At 49.7% G+C, this 7,351-nt stretch overlaps 1 long non-coding RNA gene across 1 annotated transcript; it reads right to left on the bottom strand.

Moving 5' to 3' along the window:
• Positions 1-896: 896 nt before the first annotated feature.
• On the bottom strand, positions 897-5,631 carry LOC147650769 (uncharacterized). The gene is made up of 5 exons (XR_015275781.1): positions 4,927-5,631; positions 4,599-4,832; positions 1,786-4,307; positions 1,458-1,691; positions 897-1,166 (listed from the first exon to the last, which is right to left on the bottom strand). It is a non-coding gene; the product is annotated as an uncharacterized LOC147650769 (long non-coding RNA).
• Positions 5,632-7,351: the final 1,720 nt, after the last annotated feature.

The following is a 7,351-nucleotide window of genomic DNA, read 5'->3' as shown; positions in this document are numbered from 1 at the left end:
TGCTGAAAGACTCTTGCAGGACTGTGGCCCCTCTCCATGCAATGGAAATCATTGCCACAGCTCTCAGTTGAGGCACTGGCATTTCCAGAGCCAGATTCAGGCACAATCCTACTGCCTGCTGAGCATCTGGGAAAGCTGCTGATCATCTTCAGGCCTGGAAGCACAAAAGAGCTCAGGCTCTCCCCGAACTGGGTTTTCAGGGCAGCTTTCCATATCTCTGCAAGATTTCTTCATCCCTCAACACGTCTGACTTTATTATGTCCAACGATGCATTTGGGTTTCTTTCGTCCTCTTGTGTGCCCGTGAGTAACCTTCCACGTGGATGAAGGAGATTGTGTACAGGACAATTGATTGCGGCATTGCCATTTGGCTTCACTGTCACTCAGTTGAACACGGTCCTTATCTAAGAAGGACTTCCAAGAAATGGGTAGGAGTTTTGGCTGTGAGAGGAGCAGAAAGCACATTTTCTACAGCAAATTGCTAGCTGATGCACTTTCCTCCCTGCCAAAATAGTGATTGCCATTCATCTTCCTGGGAAGAATGTAAAGACCCATTCAGAGATGCCAGGTTCAGCTGGCCTGTGGCTTTGTGTGCCTCATTTCACATGTCCAATTTCAAGGGCCACTAAAAGAGGCTCATGTTTGCCTTGCTACCCACAAGTGCTGTAGGTATTTCCAGGAGAAGAGGGAAAACATCGCTGTCCAGTGGTGTGGTAGAAATGCCACCACAACTGTGATTGTGTGAGCAAAGCCAGCCAGTGCTTTTTGGGGCAGCAGCAGCAGCTGAGAGTGTGGCAGAGCGGTTTTGATACTCTTTTTAGAGTCCTGCAAACATTGTTCCCGAAACAAGCCACAGCTTTGCAAATGTGCCCGAAGAAAATGCAAAGAGAACTGGGGTGTGAAAATCAAAGACTGTTTATCTGTAGAAGAAAAGGAACAAGAATGAACTACACCACATATTTACACTGTAAGAATATTGGTAACAACAACAACAACAACAACAACAACAAACTATAGAACCTATTTACCTGAGAACAGCTCTAACAAAACTCTATGAAACGTATTTACAGACAACTTAAACAAACTCTAAAACCTCTATCCTGAACACAACAACTGTAAAACGTATGTACAGCAGGGTGGCATCTGTGTCTGTGATGTCCCTAAGTCCTGCAAGAAAAACAAGTAGCACGGTCAGTGCAGTCAGGCACGGAAGGGTGTTCCATGTGCTGCCGGGCTGGGACACTGGCCCAGTGGGACTCTGCTGCCAGAAGGGAGCCTGGCTGGGGGCTGTGGCCCAGGCACTGGAACAGGGCTTGTGTGGCCCACAGCAAGCCCAGGCCAGGCCAGGGATGGCCAGCAGAATCCAGTGCATGGGCTAGCGTGTCCCTGAGCAGGGAGTGCCCAGCCCGGCCCCAGGCTGGCAGCAGGGGCCCCACTCTGCCTGTGGGGAGCACCTGCCTGTTCTGCTGCTGGCATCGGTCTTCATCCCAAGACCATGTCTTCCTCCTTGTCTTTTAGATCAATATCCATCTCTTCAATATAATCTTTCGTTTCCACCTCCATCTCTTCCTCTGTCTCGTACATATCCACATCCATCTCTTCCTCTCCAGTATCCTCTCCGTCCACTTCCATGGCTTCTTCTCTATCAGTCTGTGTATCGACGTCCGTCTCCTCCTCTCCGTCTGTGCCAGCCTGCAGAGGTAGCAAAATTTCCCACCCTGTCCCACAGAGCTCCCGCCCAGCCAGGCAGCTGCGGGGTGTCCGCCTCCGTGGAATAGTCCCATACCTCTTTTGGAACAAATGCAGACATCCTGCAGGGATGGAGAGCAAAATCCAAGCGATGGGGAGCTTTGGGGACTGCTGGGGGAATCAGGGAGCAGGTGGCAACAAGGTGACAGGGGTAGGCTTGGAGCAGGGTGAATGAAGAGCGTGCTGGCACAAGGAGCCAAGGGTTGTGTTGTGGCCGTTGCTGGATGCTGGAAGTTCTAGCTGGAGCGTGCACTGTGACATCACCGCCAGGAGTTCAGGCCCAGGCTGAAGTGGACAACGGAGACCGTCGAATGAATGATGGAATCCCTGGGTGCTTGGGCTTGGAAGGGACCCTAAAGACCATCTTGTTCCAAGCGGAGCGATCTTCGCCCAGAATAGGTTGCTCAGAGCCCCGCTCCCAGCTGGCCTTGGATGTTGCCAAGGATGGAGCATCCCCAGCCTCTGTGCACAGCCTGGGCCAGTGGCCCAGCAGCCTGAGTGGAAAAGAGCAGCTTCATTAGATCCAACTTCAAGCTCACTCCTGCAGTTGAAAGGCTTCTCCTGTCTGTGCCCATCTTTCCTAGAGCTGCAGGGAGGCCTCGCCAGCCCCCTTCTCTTTCCAGGCTGAGCATCCCCAGCCCCACACGGACAGCAGTCCGATGCGTGGCAGTCAAGGCTAAAGGGTAGCAAATGGCTACATCAGGAAGTGAGAGATGGAAGCTTTTGGAGATGGAAGCTTTACCTCTAAATGTAGAAAAGAAAGCAAAGTGGAGGGGGAAATGGTGGGACTCTGGCTCTGTTCTAACTGGCGAAGATTTTCTTTTCTTCTTTTCTGTCGTGCTAACCCAAGTTTTGTTGTTTGAAAGGAGGTTTAGCAAAATATCCATCGTCTTCTCCACTGCTGAAACACTGAACAACACCTGGGCAGGCTGAGGATGCAGAGCAAAACCTGCAAATATCTACTGCTGATCGTGATCCTGGGGAATGCAGCTAAAGCCAGCCAAAAGCAATTTCTGGAAAGTCAAGCCTGCTTTACGTTTTCTGGAGTTTGCTTGTGCCAACTTCACCAGTCATTTCTAAAAAAGGAAAAGAAACTCCAAGCAAAACAGAGAAAAACACAAAGAAACCAACCCAAAGAAACCAATCAAACAAACAGATAAAACACCCCCAATCAAACCAAAGGCAATGAGAAGTTAGGACTAGTTGTAAGGATATCACAGCAGGCGAATGGCTGCTTCCTACTTGGATCACCATCCAAAGCCACCTAGAACAACTTCTCCAAAACATATCCAACAGGAGAAATGGAAAAAGTGATCCATGGCAGCTCTGCATTGTGGTGAAGGATGAGCATGCAGTGGTCCAGATTGCCCACCCTCCAGGCTGCTGTTTGCTCTGCTGAAAGACTCTTGCAGGACTGTGGCCCCTCTCCATGCAATGGAAATCATTGCCACAGCTCTCAGTTGTGGCACTGGCATTTCCAGAGCCAGATTCAGGCACAATCCTACTGCCTGCTGAGCCTCTGGGAAAGGTGCTGAGCATCTTCAGGCCTGGAAGCACAAAAGAGCTCAGGCTCTCCCCGAACTGGGTTTTCAGGGCAGCTTTCCATATCTCTGCAAGATTTCTTCATCCCTCAACACGTCTGACTTTATTATGTCCAACGATGCATTTGGGTTTCTTTCGTCCTCTTGTGTGCCCGTGAGTAACCTTCCACGTGGATGAAGGAGATTGTGTACAGGACAATTGATTGCGGCATTGCCATTTGGCTTCACTGTCACTCAGTTGAACACGGTCCTTATCTAAGAAGGACTTCCAAGAAATGGGTAGGAGTTTTGGCTGTGAGAGGAGCAGAAAGCACATTTTCTACAGCAAATTGCTAGCTGATGCACTTTCCTCCCTGCCAAAATAGTGATTGCCATTCATCTTCCTGGGAAGAATGTAAAGACCCATTCAGAGATGCCAGGTTCAGCTGGCCTGTGGCTTTGTGTGCCTCATTTCACATGTCCAATTTCAAGGGCCACTAAAAGAGACTCATGTTTGCCTTGCTACCCACAAGTGCTGTAGGTATTTCCAGGAGAAGAGGGAAAACATCGCTGTCCTGTGGTGTGGTAGAAATGCCACCACAACTGTGATTGTGTGAGCAAAGCCAGCCAGTGCTTTTTGGGGCAGCAGCAGCAGCTGAGAGTGTGGCAGAGCGGTTTTGATACTCTTTTTAGAGTCCTGCAAACATTGTTCCCGAAACAAGCCACAGCTTTGCAAATGTGCCCGAAGAAAATGCAAAGAGAACTGGGGTGTGAAAATCAAAGACTGTTTATCTGTAGAAGAAAAGGAACAAGAATGAACTACACCACATATTTACACTGTAAGAATATTGGTAACAACAACAACAACAACAACAACAACAAACTATAGAACCTATTTACCTGAGAACAGCTCTAACAAAACTCTATGAAACGTATTTACAGACAACTTAAACAAACTCTAAAACCTCTATCCTGAACACAACAACTGTAAAACGTATGTACAGCAGGGTGGCATCTGTGTCTGTGATGTCCCTAAGTCCTGCAAGAAAAACAAGTAGCACGGTCAGTGCAGTCAGGCACGGAAGGGTGTTCCATGTGCTGCCGGGCTGGGACACTGGCCCAGTGGGACTCTGCTGCCAGAAGGGAGCCTGGCTGGGGGCTGTGGCCCAGGCACTGGAACAGGGCTTGTGTGGCCCACAGCAAGCCCAGGCCAGGCCAGGGATGGCCAGCAGAATCCAGTGCATGGGCTAGCGTGTCCCTGAGCAGGGAGTGCCCAGCCCGGCCCCAGGCTGGCAGCAGGGGCCCCACTCTGCCTGTGGGGAGCACCTGCCTGTTCTGCTGCTGGCATCGGTCTTCATCCCAAGACCATGTCTTCCTCCTTGTCTTTTAGATCAATATCCATCTCTTCAATATAATCTTTCGTTTCCACCTCCATCTCTTCCTCTGTCTCGTACATATCCACATCCATCTCTTGCTCTCCAGTATCCTCTCCGTCCACTTCCATGGCTTCTTCTCTATCAGTCTGTGTATCGACGTCCGTCTCCTCCTCTCCGTCTGTGCCAGCCTGCAGAGGTAGCAAAATTTCCCACCCTGTCCCACAGAGCTCCAGCCCAGCCAGGCAGCTGCGGGGTGTCCGCCTCCGTGGAATAGTACCATACCTCTTTTGGAACAAATGCAGACATCCTGCAGGGATGGAGAGCAAAATCCAAGCGATGGGGAGCTTTGGGGACTGCTGCGGGAATCAGGGAGCAGGTGGCAACAAGGTGACAGGGGTAGGCTTGGAGCAGGGTGAATGAAGAGCGTGCTGGCACAAGGAGCCAAGGGTTGTGTTGTGGCCGTTGCTGGATGCTGGAAGTTCTAGCTGGAGCGTGCACTGTGACATCACCGCCAGGAGTTCAGGCCCAGGCTGAAGTGGACAACGGAGACCGTCGAATGAATGATGGAATCCCTGGGTGCTTGGGCTTGGAAGGGACCCTAAAGACCATCTTGTTCCAAGCGGAGCGATCTTCGCCCAGAATAGGTTGCTCAGAGCCGCGCTCCCAGCTGGCCTTGGATGTTGCCAAGGATGGAGCATCCCCAGCCTCTGTGCACAGCCTGGGCCAGTGGCCCAGCAGCCGGAGTGGAAAAGAGCAGCTTCATTAGATCCAACTTCAAGCTCACTCCTGCAGTTGAAAGGCTTCTCCTGTCTGTGCCCATCTTTCCTAGAGCTGCAGGGAGGCCTCGCCAGCCCCCTTCTCTTTCCAGGCTGAGCATCCCCAGCCCCACACGGACAGCAGTCCGATGCGTGGCAGTCAAGGCTAAAGGGTAGCAAATGGCTACATCAGGAAGTGAGAGATGGAAGCTTTTGGAGATGGAAGCTTTACCTCTAAATGTAGAAAAGAAAGAGAAGTGGAGGGGGAAATGGTGGGACTCTGGCTCTGTTCTAACTGGCGAAGATTTTCTTTTCTTCTTTTCTGTCGTGCTAACCCAAGTTTTGTTGTTTGAAAGGAGGTTTAGCAAAATATCCATCGTCTTCTCCACTGCTGAAACACTGAACAACACCTGGGCAGGCTGAGGATGCAGAGCAAAACCTGCAAATATCTACTGCTGATCGTGATCCTGGGGAATGCAGCTAAAGCCAGCCAAAAGCAATTTCTGGAAAGTCAAGCCTGCTTTATGTTTTCTGGAGTTTGCTTGTGCCAACTTCACCAGTCATTTCTAAAAAAGGAAAAGAAACTCCAAGCAAAACAGAGAAAAACACAAAGAAACCAACCCAAAGAAACCAATCAAACAAACAGATAAAACACCCCCAATCAAACCAAAGGCAATGAGAAGTTAGGACTAGTTGTAAGGATATCACAGCAGGCGAATGGCTGCTTCCTACTTGGATCACCATCCAAAGCCACCTAGAACAACTTCTCCAAAACATATCCAACAGGAGAAATGGAAAAAGTGATCCATGGCAGCTCTGCATTGTGGTGAAGGATGAGCATGCAGTGGTCCAGATTGCCCACCCTCCAGGCTGCTGTTTGCTCTGCTGAAAGACTCTTGCAGGACTGTGGCCCCTCTCCATGCAATGGAAATCATTGCCACAGCTCTCAGTTGAGGCACTGGCATTTCCAGAGCCAGATTCAGGCACAATCCTACTGCCTGCTGAGCCTCTGGGAAAGGTGCTGAGCATCTTCAGGCCTAGAAGCACAAAAGAGCTCAGGCTCTCCCCGAACTGGGTTTTCAGGGCAGCTTTCCATATCTCTGCAAGATTTCTTCATCCCTCAACACGTCTGACTTTATTATGTCCAACGATGCATTTGGGTTTCTTCCGTCCTCTTGTGTGCCCATGGGTAACCTTTCACGTGGATGAAGGAGATTGCGTACAGGACAATTGATTGCGGCATTGCCATTTGGCTTCACTGTCACTCAGTTGAACACGGTCCTTATCTAAGAAGGACTTCCAAGAAATGGGTAGGAGTTTTGGCTGTGAGAGGAGCAGAAAGCACATTTTCTACAGCAAATTGCTAGCTGATGCACTTTCCTCCCTGCCAAAATAGTGATTGCCATTCATCTTCCTGGGAAGAATGTAAAGACCCATTCAGAGATGCCAGGTTCAGCTGGCCTGTGGCTTTGTGTGCCTCATTTCACATGTCCAATTTCAAGGGCCACTAAAAGAGGCTCATGTTTGCCTTGCTACCCACAAGTGCTGTAGGTATTTCCAGGAGAAGAGGGAAAACATCGCTGTCCAGTGGTGTGGTAGAAATGCCACCACAACTGTGATTGTGTGAGCAAAGCCAGCCAGTGCTTTTTGGGGCAGCAGCAGCAGCTGAGAGTGTGGCAGAGCGGTTTTGATACTCTTTTTAGAGTCTTGCAAACGTTGTTCCCGAAACAAGCCACAGCTTTGCAAATGTGCCTGAAGAAAATGCAAAGAGAACTGGGGTGTGAAAATCAAAGACTGTTTATCTGTAGAAGAAAAGGAACAAGAATGAACTACACCACATATTTACACTGTAAGAATATTGGTAACAACAACAACAACAACAACAACAAACTATAGAACCTATTTACCTGAGAACAGCTCTAACAAAACTCTATGAAACGTATTTACAGGCA

Source organism: Cyanistes caeruleus, chromosome 13 (genome assembly GCF_971803275.1).
Source record: "Cyanistes caeruleus chromosome 13, bCyaCae1.hap1.1, whole genome shotgun sequence".
In the NCBI taxonomy this organism is placed as follows: Eukaryota; Metazoa; Chordata; class Aves; order Passeriformes; family Paridae; genus Cyanistes; species Cyanistes caeruleus.
This window is presented reverse-complemented; position numbering and strand designations above follow the sequence as displayed.